This window comes from Scyliorhinus torazame, chromosome 4, assembly GCF_047496885.1.
Source record: "Scyliorhinus torazame isolate Kashiwa2021f chromosome 4, sScyTor2.1, whole genome shotgun sequence".
Lineage (NCBI taxonomy): Eukaryota > Metazoa > Chordata > Chondrichthyes > Carcharhiniformes > Scyliorhinidae > Scyliorhinus > Scyliorhinus torazame.
In genome coordinates this window covers 304,705,968-304,715,967 of record NC_092710.1, presented here as the reverse complement: position 1 = coordinate 304,715,967, position 10,000 = coordinate 304,705,968, and the positions used below count along the sequence as shown (strand labels likewise).

At 57.2% G+C, this 10,000-nt stretch overlaps 13 non-coding genes across 13 annotated transcripts; all 13 read left to right on the top strand.

Moving 5' to 3' along the window:
* The first annotated feature begins 24 nt into the window (after positions 1 to 24).
* On the top strand, positions 25 to 143 carry LOC140412324 (5S ribosomal RNA). The gene has a single exon (XR_011941523.1). It is a non-coding gene; the product is annotated as a 5S ribosomal RNA (ribosomal RNA).
* Positions 144 to 837: 694 nt separating this feature from the next.
* On the top strand, positions 838 to 956 carry LOC140415231 (5S ribosomal RNA). The gene has a single exon (XR_011944346.1). It is a non-coding gene; the product is annotated as a 5S ribosomal RNA (ribosomal RNA).
* A 690-nt stretch (positions 957 to 1,646) lies between these two features.
* LOC140412323 (5S ribosomal RNA) lies at positions 1,647 to 1,765 on the top strand. The gene has a single exon (XR_011941522.1). It is a non-coding gene; the product is annotated as a 5S ribosomal RNA (ribosomal RNA).
* Positions 1,766 to 2,459: 694 nt separating this feature from the next.
* LOC140415230 (5S ribosomal RNA) lies at positions 2,460 to 2,578 on the top strand. Its single transcript, XR_011944345.1, has one exon. It is a non-coding gene; the product is annotated as a 5S ribosomal RNA (ribosomal RNA).
* A 690-nt stretch (positions 2,579 to 3,268) lies between these two features.
* Positions 3,269 to 3,387, top strand: LOC140412322 (5S ribosomal RNA). The gene has a single exon (XR_011941521.1). It is a non-coding gene; the product is annotated as a 5S ribosomal RNA (ribosomal RNA).
* Positions 3,388 to 4,081: 694 nt separating this feature from the next.
* Positions 4,082 to 4,200, top strand: LOC140415229 (5S ribosomal RNA). The gene has a single exon (XR_011944344.1). It is a non-coding gene; the product is annotated as a 5S ribosomal RNA (ribosomal RNA).
* Positions 4,201 to 4,890: 690 nt separating this feature from the next.
* LOC140412321 (5S ribosomal RNA) lies at positions 4,891 to 5,009 on the top strand. The gene has a single exon (XR_011941520.1). It is a non-coding gene; the product is annotated as a 5S ribosomal RNA (ribosomal RNA).
* Positions 5,010 to 5,700: 691 nt separating this feature from the next.
* On the top strand, positions 5,701 to 5,819 carry LOC140413235 (5S ribosomal RNA). The gene has a single exon (XR_011942410.1). It is a non-coding gene; the product is annotated as a 5S ribosomal RNA (ribosomal RNA).
* A 694-nt stretch (positions 5,820 to 6,513) lies between these two features.
* On the top strand, positions 6,514 to 6,632 carry LOC140412319 (5S ribosomal RNA). Its single transcript, XR_011941518.1, has one exon. It is a non-coding gene; the product is annotated as a 5S ribosomal RNA (ribosomal RNA).
* A 690-nt stretch (positions 6,633 to 7,322) lies between these two features.
* LOC140412318 (5S ribosomal RNA) lies at positions 7,323 to 7,441 on the top strand. The gene has a single exon (XR_011941517.1). It is a non-coding gene; the product is annotated as a 5S ribosomal RNA (ribosomal RNA).
* Positions 7,442 to 8,135: 694 nt separating this feature from the next.
* LOC140412317 (5S ribosomal RNA) lies at positions 8,136 to 8,254 on the top strand. Its single transcript, XR_011941516.1, has one exon. It is a non-coding gene; the product is annotated as a 5S ribosomal RNA (ribosomal RNA).
* Positions 8,255 to 8,944: 690 nt separating this feature from the next.
* On the top strand, positions 8,945 to 9,063 carry LOC140412316 (5S ribosomal RNA). The gene has a single exon (XR_011941515.1). It is a non-coding gene; the product is annotated as a 5S ribosomal RNA (ribosomal RNA).
* A 694-nt stretch (positions 9,064 to 9,757) lies between these two features.
* On the top strand, positions 9,758 to 9,876 carry LOC140414161 (5S ribosomal RNA). The gene has a single exon (XR_011943306.1). It is a non-coding gene; the product is annotated as a 5S ribosomal RNA (ribosomal RNA).
* The last annotated feature ends 124 nt before the right edge of the window (positions 9,877 to 10,000 follow it).

Below are 10,000 nucleotides of genomic sequence, written 5' to 3'. Positions count from 1 at the left end.
AGGCGAGAAGACGGTGCTGCAGATGCCTACGGCCATACTAGTCTGAAAACGCCCGATCTCGTCTGATCTCGGAAGCTAAGCAGACTCAGGCCTGGTTAGTACTTGGATGGGAGACCGCCTGGGAATACCAGGTGCAGTAGGCTTTTGCGGCCAGCAGTGACTGCTCACGCCAAGCACTCTCCACACCAGAGGCAGGCCAACCTTTTGCTGCTCTCTGCGTCCTCGCCATTCCTCCCAACACTTGCCTGCGGGCTCAACTCAGGCAGGCGGCTTGGTCGGGCCATTCAGCTGCTGCAGCTTTGCCGGGCCTTTGCAACGCAGCACGGTTGTGTGCCTTGGCGTGCTGCACTTTGATGGGCACGCCAGCTGGCCCGTGTGGCCGCAAGCCAGTGTGTCGGCAGGACGTTCTCTCTCCTAGCCTGAAGGCGCCGCATGAATGCAAGTTGTGGCATTGGGGCTGGTGTGGAAAGCGAAGGAAGAGAGAGCTGGCTTGCATTGCCTGCCTGACCCTTGTGCTGGCTGTGCTGAGAGAAGTGCGCAGCGTTGCAATGTGGAAAGGCAGCAGCGTGCAGGCGGCAGGCTGGTGTGAGGTAGGCGGGGCTTGCAGTTTTCCTTGAGGAGGTGGAGAAGAAAAAAGAGAGCTCGGTGGGGACGGCATGAAGGGGAGCGAGTATCAGGCATATAGGCTAGAATTAGCAGGAGAAGGAGAGAAAGAGGAGGAGAAGTAGAAGTAGAAGTAGAAAAAGAGAGAGAAAAAATTGAAAACAACCGGAAAGAAGAAGTGGCGAGGGTGCTAGGGTGGCCAACTTGAATAGGCGAGAAGACGGTGCTGCAGATGCCTACGGCCATACTAGTCTGAAAACGCCCGATCTCGTCTGATCTCGGAAGCTAAGCAGACTCAGGCCTGGTTAGTACTTGGAATGGAGACCGCCTGGGAATACCAGGTGCAGTAGGCTTTTGCGGCCAGCAGAGACTGCTCACGCCAAGCACTCTCCACACCAGAGGCAGGCCAACCTTTTGCTGCTCTCTGCGTCCTCGCCATTCCTCCCAACACTTGCCTGCGGGCTCAACTCAGGCAGGCGGCTTGGTCGGGCCATTCAGCTGCTGCAGCTTTGCCGGGCCTTTGCAACGCAGCACGGTTGGGTGCCTTGGCGTGCTGCACTTTGATGGGCCCGCCAGCTGGCCCGTGTGGCCGCAAGCCAGTGTGTCGGCAGGACGTTCTCCTAGCCTGAAGGCGCCGCATGAATGCAAGTTGTGGCATTGGGGCTGGTGTGGAAAGCGAAGGAAGAGAGAGCTGGCTTGCATTGCCTGCCTGACCCTTGTGCTGGCTGTGCTGAGAGAAGTGCGCAGCGTTGCAATGTGGAAAGGCAGCAGCGTGCAGGCGGCAGGCTGGTGTGAGGTGGGCGGGGCTTGCAGTTTTCCTTGGGGAGGTGGAGAAGAAAAAAGAGAGCTAGGTGGGGACGGCATGAAGGGGAGCGAGTATCAGGCATATAGGCTAGAATTAGCAGGAGAAGGAGAGAAAGAGGAGGAGAAGTAGAAGTAGAAGTAGAAAAAGAGAGAGAAAAAATTGAAAACAACCGGAAAGAAGAAGTGGCGAGGGTGCTAGCGTGGCCGGCTTGAATAGGCAAGAAGACGGTGTTGCAGATGCCTACGGCCATACTAGTCTGAAAACGCCCGATCTCGTCTGATCTCGGAAGCTAAGCAGACTCAGGCCTGGTTAGTACTTGGATGGGAGACCGCCTGGGAATACCAGGTGCAGTAGGCTTTTGCGGCCAGCAGTGACTGCTCACGCCAAGCACTCTCCACACCAGAGGCAGGCCAACCTTTTGCTGCTCTCTGCGTCCTCGCCATTCCTCCCAACACTTGCCTGCGGGCTCAACTCAGGCAGGCGGCTTGGTCGGGCCATTCAGCTGCTGCAGCTTTGCCGGGCCTTTGCAACGCAGCACGGTTGTGTGCCTTGGCGTGCTGCACTTTGATGGGCACGCCAGCTGGCCCGTGTGGCCGCAAGCCAGTGTGTCGGCAGGACGTTCTCTCTCCTAGCCTGAAGGCGCCGCATGAATGCAAGTTGTGGCATTGGGGCTGGTGTGGAAAGCGAAGGAAGAGAGAGCTGGCTTGCATTGCCTGCCTGACCCTTGTGCTGGCTGTGCTGAGAGAAGTGCGCAGCGTTGCAATGTGGAAAGGCAGCAGCGTGCAGGCGGCAGGCTGGTGTGAGGTGGGCGGGGCTTGCAGTTTTCCTTGGGGAGGTGGAGAAGAAAAAAGAGAGCTAGGTGGGGACGGCATGAAGGGGAGCGAGTATCAGGCATATAGGCTAGAATTAGCAGGAGAAGGAGAGAAAGAGGAGGAGAAGTAGAAGTAGAAGTAGAAAAAGAGAGAGAAAAAATTGAAAACAACCGGAAAGAAGAAGTGGCGAGGGTGCTAGGGTGGCCAACTTGAATAGGCGAGAAGACGGTGCTGCAGATGCCTACGGCCATACTAGTCTGAAAACGCCCGATCTCGTCTGATCTCGGAAGCTAAGCAGACTCAGGCCTGGTTAGTACTTGGAATGGAGACCGCCTGGGAATACCAGGTGCAGTAGGCTTTTGCGGCCAGCAGAGACTGCTCACGCCAAGCACTCTCCACACCAGAGGCAGGCCAACCTTTTGCTGCTCTCTGCGTCCTCGCCATTCCTCCCAACACTTGCCTGCGGGCTCAACTCAGGCAGGCGGCTTGGTCGGGCCATTCAGCTGCTGCAGCTTTGCCGGGCCTTTGCAACGCAGCACGGTTGGGTGCCTTGGCGTGCTGCACTTTGATGGGCCCGCCAGCTGGCCCGTGTGGCCGCAAGCCAGTGTGTCGGCAGGACGTTCTCCTAGCCTGAAGGCGCCGCATGAATGCAAGTTGTGGCATTGGGGCTGGTGTGGAAAGCGAAGGAAGAGAGAGCTGGCTTGCATTGCCTGCCTGACCCTTGTGCTGGCTGTGCTGAGAGAAGTGCGCAGCGTTGCAATGTGGAAAGGCAGCAGCGTGCAGGCGGCAGGCTGGTGTGAGGTGGGCGGGGCTTGCAGTTTTCCTTGGGGAGGTGGAGAAGAAAAAAGAGAGCTAGGTGGGGACGGCATGAAGGGGAGCGAGTATCAGGCATATAGGCTAGAATTAGCAGGAGAAGGAGAGAAAGAGGAGGAGAAGTAGAAGTAGAAGTAGAAAAAGAGAGAGAAAAAATTGAAAACAACCGGAAAGAAGAAGTGGCGAGGGTGCTAGGGTGGCCAGCTTGAATAGGCGAGAAGACGGTGCTGCAGATGCCTACGGCCATACTAGTCTGAAAACGCCCGATCTCGTCTGATCTCGGAAGCTAAGCAGACTCAGGCCTGGTTAGTACTTGGATGGGAGACCGCCTGGGAATACCAGGTGCAGTAGGCTTTTGCGGCCAGCAGTGACTGCTCACGCCAAGCACTCTCCACACCAGAGGCAGGCCAACCTTTTGCTGCTCTCTGCGTCCTCGCCATTCCTCCCAACACTTGCCTGCGGGCTCAACTCAGGCAGGCGGCTTGGTCGGGCCATTCAGCTGCTGCAGCTTTGCCGGGCCTTTGCAACGCAGCACGGTTGTGTGCCTTGGCGTGCTGCACTTTGATGGGCACGCCAGCTGGCCCGTGTGGCCGCAAGCCAGTGTGTCGGCAGGACGTTCTCTCTCCTAGCCTGAAGGCGCCGCATGAATGCAAGTTGTGGCATTGGGGCTGGTGTGGAAAGCGAAGGAAGAGAGAGCTGGCTTGCATTGCCTGCCTGACCCTTGTGCTGGCTGTGCTGAGAGAAGTGCGCAGCGTTGCAATGTGGAAAGGCAGCAGCGTGCAGGCGGCAGGCTGGTGTGAGGTAGGCGGGGCTTGCAGTTTTCCTTGAGGAGGTGGAGAAGAAAAAAGAGAGCTCGGTGGGGACGGCATGAAGGGGAGCGAGTATCAGGCATATAGGCTAGAATTAGCAGGAGAAGGAGAGAAAGAGGAGGAGAAGTAGAAGTAGAAGTAGAAAAAGAGAGAGAAAAAATTGAAAACAACCGGAAAGAAGAAGTGGCGAGGGTGCTAGGGTGGCCAACTTGAATAGGCGAGAAGACGGTGCTGCAGATGCCTACGGCCATACTAGTCTGAAAACGCCCGATCTCGTCTGATCTCGGAAGCTAAGCAGACTCAGGCCTGGTTAGTACTTGGAATGGAGACCGCCTGGGAATACCAGGTGCAGTAGGCTTTTGCGGCCAGCAGAGACTGCTCACGCCAAGCACTCTCCACACCAGAGGCAGGCCAACCTTTTGCTGCTCTCTGCGTCCTCGCCATTCCTCCCAACACTTGCCTGCGGGCTCAACTCAGGCAGGCGGCTTGGTCGGGCCATTCAGCTGCTGCAGCTTTGCCGGGCCTTTGCAACGCAGCACGGTTGGGTGCCTTGGCGTGCTGCACTTTGATGGGCCCGCCAGCTGGCCCGTGTGGCCGCAAGCCAGTGTGTCGGCAGGACGTTCTCCTAGCCTGAAGGCGCCGCATGAATGCAAGTTGTGGCATTGGGGCTGGTGTGGAAAGCGAAGGAAGAGAGAGCTGGCTTGCATTGCCTGCCTGACCCTTGTGCTGGCTGTGCTGAGAGAAGTGCGCAGCGTTGCAATGTGGAAAGGCAGCAGCGTGCAGGCGGCAGGCTGGTGTGAGGTGGGCGGGGCTTGCAGTTTTCCTTGGGGAGGTGGAGAAGAAAAAAGAGAGCTAGGTGGGGACGGCATGAAGGGGAGCGAGTATCAGGCATATAGGCTAGAATTAGCAGGAGAAGGAGAGAAAGAGGAGGAGAAGTAGAAGTAGAAGTAGAAAAAGAGAGAGAAAAAATTGAAAACAACCGGAAAGAAGAAGTGGCGAGGGTGCTAGGGTGGCCAGCTTGAATAGGCGAGAAGACGGTGCTGCAGATGCCTACGGCCATACTAGTCTGAAAACGCCCGATCTCGTCTGATCTCGGAAGCTAAGCAGACTCAGGCCTGGTTAGTACTTGGATGGGAGACCGCCTGGGAATACCAGGTGCAGTAGGCTTTTGCGGCCAGCAGTGACTGCTCACGCCAAGCACTCTCCACACCAGAGGCAGGCCAACCTTTTGCTGCTCTCTGCGTCCTCGCCATTCCTCCCAACACTTGCCTGCGGGCTCAACTCAGGCAGGCGGCTTGGTCGGGCCATTCAGCTGCTGCAGCTTTGCCGGGCCTTTGCAACGCAGCACGGTTGTGTGCCTTGGCGTGCTGCACTTTGATGGGCACGCCAGCTGGCCCGTGTGGCCGCAAGCCAGTGTGTCGGCAGGACGTTCTCTCTCCTAGCCTGAAGGCGCCGCATGAATGCAAGTTGTGGCATTGGGGCTGGTGTGGAAAGCGAAGGAAGAGAGAGCTGGCTTGCATTGCCTGCCTGACCCTTGTGCTGGCTGTGCTGAGAGAAGTGCGCAGCGTTGCAATGTGGAAAGGCAGCAGCGTGCAGGCGGCAGGCTGGTGTGAGGTAGGCGGGGCTTGCAGTTTTCCTTGAGGAGGTGGAGAAGAAAAAAGAGAGCTCGGTGGGGATGGCATGAAGGGGAGCGAGTATCAGGCATATAGGCTAGAATTAGCAGGAGGAGAGAAAGAGGAGGAGAAGTAGAAGTAGAAGTAGAAAAAGAGAGAGAAAAAATTGAAAACAACCGGAAAGAAGAAGTGGCGAGGGTGCTAGGGTGGCCAGCTTGAATAGGCGAGAAGACGGTGCTGCAGATGCCTACGGCCATACTAGTCTGAAAACACCCGATCTCGTCTGATCTCGGAAGCTAAGCAGACTCAGGCCTGGTTAGTACTTGGATGGGAGACCGCCTGGGAATACCAGGTGCAGTAGGCTTTTGCGGCCAGCAGAGACTGCTCACGCCAAGCACTCTCCACACCAGAGGCAGGCCAACCTTTTGCTGCTCTCTGCGTCCTCGCCATTCCTCCCAACACTTGCCTGCGGGCTCAACTCAGGCAGGCGGCTTGGTCGGGCCATTCAGCTGCTGCAGCTTTGCCGGGCCTTTGCAACGCAGCACGGTTGGGTGCCTTGGCGTGCTGCACTTTGATGGGCACGCCAGCTGGCCCGTGTGGCCGCAAGCCAGTGTGTCGGCAGGACGTTCTCTCTCCTAGCCTGAAGGCGCCGCATGAATGCAAGTTGTGGCATTGGGGCTGGTGTGGAAAGCGAAGGAAGAGAGAGCTGGCTTGCATTGCCTGCCTGACCCTTGTGCTGGCTGTGCTGAGAGAAGTGCGCAGCGTTGCAATGTGGAAAGGCAGCAGCGTGCAGGCGGCAGGCTGGTGTGAGGTGGGCGGGGCTTGCAGTTTTCCTTGGGGAGGTGGAGAAGAAAAAAGAGAGCTAGGTGGGGACGGCATGAAGGGGAGCGAGTATCAGGCATATAGGCTAGAATTAGCAGGAGAAGGAGAGAAAGAGGAGGAGAAGTAGAAGTAGAAGTAGAAAAAGAGAGAGAAAAAATTGAAAACAACCGGAAAGAAGAAGTGGCGAGGGTGCTAGGGTGGCCAACTTGAATAGGCGAGAAGACGGTGCTGCAGATGCCTACGGCCATACTAGTCTGAAAACGCCCGATCTCGTCTGATCTCGGAAGCTAAGCAGACTCAGGCCTGGTTAGTACTTGGATGGGAGACCGCCTGGGAATACCAGGTGCAGTAGGCTTTTGCGGCCAGCAGAGACTGCTCACGCCAAGCACTCTCCACACCAGAGGCAGGCCAACCTTTTGCTGCTCTCTGCGTCCTCGCCATTCCTCCCAACACTTGCCTGCGGGCTCAACTCAGGCAGGCGGCTTGGTCGGGCCATTCAGCTGCTGCAGCTTTGCCGGGCCTTTGCAACGCAGCACGGTTGGGTGCCTTGGCGTGCTGCACTTTGATGGGCCCGCCAGCTGGCCCGTGTGGCCGCAAGCCAGTGTGTCGGCAGGACGTTCTCCTAGCCTGAAGGCGCCGCATGAATGCAAGTTGTGGCATTGGGGCTGGTGTGGAAAGCGAAGGAAGAGAGAGCTGGCTTGCATTGCCTGCCTGACCCTTGTGCTGGCTGTGCTGAGAGAAGTGCGCAGCGTTGCAATGTGGAAAGGCAGCAGCGTGGAGGCGGCAGGCTGGTGTGAGGTGGGCGGGGCTTGCAGTTTTCCTTGGGGAGGTGGAGAAGAAAAAAGAGAGCTAGGTGGGGACGGCATGAAGGGGAGCGAGTATCAGGCATATAGGCTAGAATTAGCAGGAGAAGGAGAGAAAGAGGAGGAGAAGTAGAAGTAGAAGTAGAAAAAGAGAGAGAAAAAATTGAAAACAACCGGAAAGAAGAAGTGGCGAGGGTGCTAGGGTGGCCAGCTTGAATAGGCGAGAAGACGGTGCTGCAGATGCCTACGGCCATACTAGTCTGAAAACGCCCGATCTCGTCTGATCTCGGAAGCTAAGCAGACTCAGGCCTGGTTAGTACTTGGATGGGAGACCGCCTGGGAATACCAGGTGCAGTAGGCTTTTGCGGCCAGCAGTGACTGCTCACGCCAAGCACTCTCCACACCAGAGGCAGGCCAACCTTTTGCTGCTCTCTGCGTCCTCGCCATTCCTCCCAACACTTGCCTGCAGGCTCAACTCAGGCAGGCGGCTTGGTCGGGCCATTCAGCTGCTGCAGCTTTGCCGGGCCTTTGCAACGCAGCACGGTTGTGTGCCTTGGCGTGCTGCACTTTGATGGGCACGCCAGCTGGCCCGTGTGGCCGCAAGCCAGTGTGTCGGCAGGACGTTCTCTCTCCTAGCCTGAAGGCGCCGCATGAATGCAAGTTGTGGCATTGGGGCTGGTGTGGAAAGCGAAGGAAGAGAGAGCTGGCTTGCATTGCCTGCCTGACCCTTGTGCTGGCTGTGCTGAGAGAAGTGCGCAGCGTTGCAATGTGGAAAGGCAGCAGCGTGCAGGCGGCAGGCTGGTGTGAGGTAGGCGGGGCTTGCAGTTTTCCTTGAGGAGGTGGAGAAGAAAAAAGAGAGCTCGGTGGGGATGGCATGAAGGGGAGCGAGTATCAGGCATATAGGCTAGAATTAGCAGGAGAAGGAGAGAAAGAGGAGGAGAAGTAGAAGTAGAAGTAGAAAAAGAGAGAGAAAAAATTGAAAACAACCGGAAAGAAGAAGTGGCGAGGGTGCTAGGGTGGCCAACTTGAATAGGCGAGAAGACGGTGCTGCAGATGCCTACGGCCATACTAGTCTGAAAACGCCCGATCTCGTCTGATCTCGGAAGCTAAGCAGACTCAGGCCTGGTTAGTACTTGGATGGGAGACCGCCTGGGAATACCAGGTGCAGTAGGCTTTTGCGGCCAGCAGAGACTGCTCACGCCAAGCACTCTCCACACCAGAGGCAGGCCAACCTTTTGCTGCTCTCTGCGTCCTCGCCATTCCTCCCAACACTTGCCTGCGGGCTCAACTCAGGCAGGCGGCTTGGTCGGGCCATTCAGCTGCTGCAGCTTTGCCGGGCCTTTGCAACGCAGCACGGTTGGGTGCCTTGGCGTGCTGCACTTTGATGGGCCCGCCAGCTGGCCCGTGTGGCCGCAAGCCAGTGTGTCGGCAGGACGTTCTCCTAGCCTGAAGGCGCCGCATGAATGCAAGTTGTGGCATTGGGGCTGGTGTGGAAAGCGAAGGAAGAGAGAGCTGGCTTGCATTGCCTGCCTGACCCTTGTGCTGGCTGTGCTGAGAGAAGTGCGCAGCGTTGCAATGTGGAAAGGCAGCAGCGTGGAGGCGGCAGGCTGGTGTGAGGTGGGCGGGGCTTGCAGTTTTCCTTGGGGAGGTGGAGAAGAAAAAAGAGAGCTAGGTGGGGACGGCATGAAGGGGAGCGAGTATCAGGCATATAGGCTAGAATTAGCAGGAGAAGGAGAGAAAGAGGAGGAGAAGTAGAAGTAGAAGTAGAAAAAGAGAGAGAAAAAATTGAAAACAACCGGAAAGAAGAAGTGGCGAGGGTGCTAGGGTGGCCAGCTTGAATAGGCGAGAAGACGGTGCTGCAGATGCCTACGGCCATACTAGTCTGAAAACGCCCGATCTCGTCTGATCTCGGAAGCTAAGCAGACTCAGGCCTGGTTAGTACTTGGATGGGAGACCGCCTGGGAATACCAGGTGCAGTAGGCTTTTGCGGCCAGCAGTGACTGCTCACGCCAAGCACTCTCCACACCAGAGGCAGGCCAACCTTTTGCTGCTCTCTGCGTCCTCGCCATTCCTCCCAACACTTGCCTGCGGGCTCAACTCAGGCAGGCGGCTTGGTCGGGCCATTCAGCTGCTGCAGCTTTGCCGGGCCTTTGCAACGCAGCACGGTTGTGTGCCTTGGCGTGCTGCACTTTGATGGGCACGCCAGCTGGCCCGTGTGGCCGCAAGCCAGTGTGTCGGCAGGACGTTCTCTCTCCTAGCCTGAAGGCGCCGCATGAATGCAAGTTGTGGCATTGGGGCTGGTGTGGAAAGCGAAGGAAGAGAGAGCTGGCTTGCATTGCCTGCCTGACCCTTGTGCTGGCTGTGCTGAGAGAAGTGCGCAGCGTTGCAATGTGGAAAGGCAGCAGCGTGCAGGCGGCAGGCTGGTGTGAGGTAGGCGGGGCTTGCAGTTTTCCTTGAGGAGGTGGAGAAGAAAAAAGAGAGCTCGGTGGGGATGGCATGAAGGGGAGCGAGTATCAGGCATATAGGCTAGAATTAGCAGGAGAAGGAGAGAAAGAGGAGGAGAAGTAGAAGTAGAAGTAGAAAAAGAGAGAGAAAAAATTGAAAACAACCGGAAAGAAGAAGTGGCGAGGGTGCTAGGGTGGCCAGCTTGAATAGGCGAGAAGACGGTGCTGCAGATGCCTACGGCCATACTAGTCTGAAAACGCCCGATCTCGTCTGATCTCGGAAGCTAAGCAGACTCCGGCCTGGTTAGTACTTGGATGGGAGACCGCCTGGGAATACCAGGTGCAGTAGGCTTTTGCGGCCAGCAGAGACTGCTCACGCCAAGCACTCTCCACACCAGAGGCAGGCCAACCTTTTGCTGCTCTCTGCGTCCTCGCCATTCCTCCCAACACTTGCCTGCGGGCTCAACTCAGGCAGG